Here is an 800-nt window from a genome sequence, read left to right on the forward strand (position 1 = left end):
AGAGCCAGAAGACCTTGTCCAAATTTTTAAATCTTTGTTCCCGAACATATTGCAAAGAGTTACGAAGTAGCTACCTTTACCAACCGTTTGTCAACGGACAAACAGACAGACAGACAGACAGACAGACAGACAGACAGACAGACAGTCAGACAGACGGACGCACTGAGGAATGGAGGGTTTCTGGCCTAATAGTGAGTACGTTTCACTATCCATATATCTTTGGCCTGAAGACATTTCAATTTGAAAATGCAAATTACTAATCATAGGATCGCTGCAGTCATATACACAAACCTAAGAGTTGCAACGAAAAGATGTAACACTTTTATCTAAACTGGTGTGGTAGAAACCTTTGTATGTTCTAAATCCAAATCCTACTTCTATATAATTATCGTCCAGGTGCATTTTCTGTTATATCTGATAAAGCAATCCAGATGGGTATGCATCTGACGCCGAGTACTGAGACCTGTTTTTAATCAAAAATAAAATAATTATTTTGAGAGTGGAATGTAGTAGGCACACGAAAGTCTTGCATCGTTCCTTGACTTAAAAAAAATGAACTGACAGGTGTTGCCTCGATGCAAAGGTATGCTTAATATACACACATGAGGAAAAATACCTGATAAGGGCGGGGATACAAATTTTGAGTTTCTTTGAAAAGAGTAATTCCAGTGCAATTTCTCAGCAGAGCAAATCCTTTAATTTTTCGATAGCAATTTGTAGCACTTGCAAAACGTTTGGACAAATTAGTTTTGAAAAGAAATGGGACATAGATAGTCAAACATATATCACTTGCCTCAATA

The sequence above is a fragment of the Oculina patagonica genome, chromosome 13 (assembly GCF_052425735.1).
Source record: "Oculina patagonica isolate OP01 chromosome 13, crgOcupat, whole genome shotgun sequence".
In the NCBI taxonomy this organism is placed as follows: domain Eukaryota; kingdom Metazoa; phylum Cnidaria; class Anthozoa; order Scleractinia; family Oculinidae; genus Oculina; species Oculina patagonica.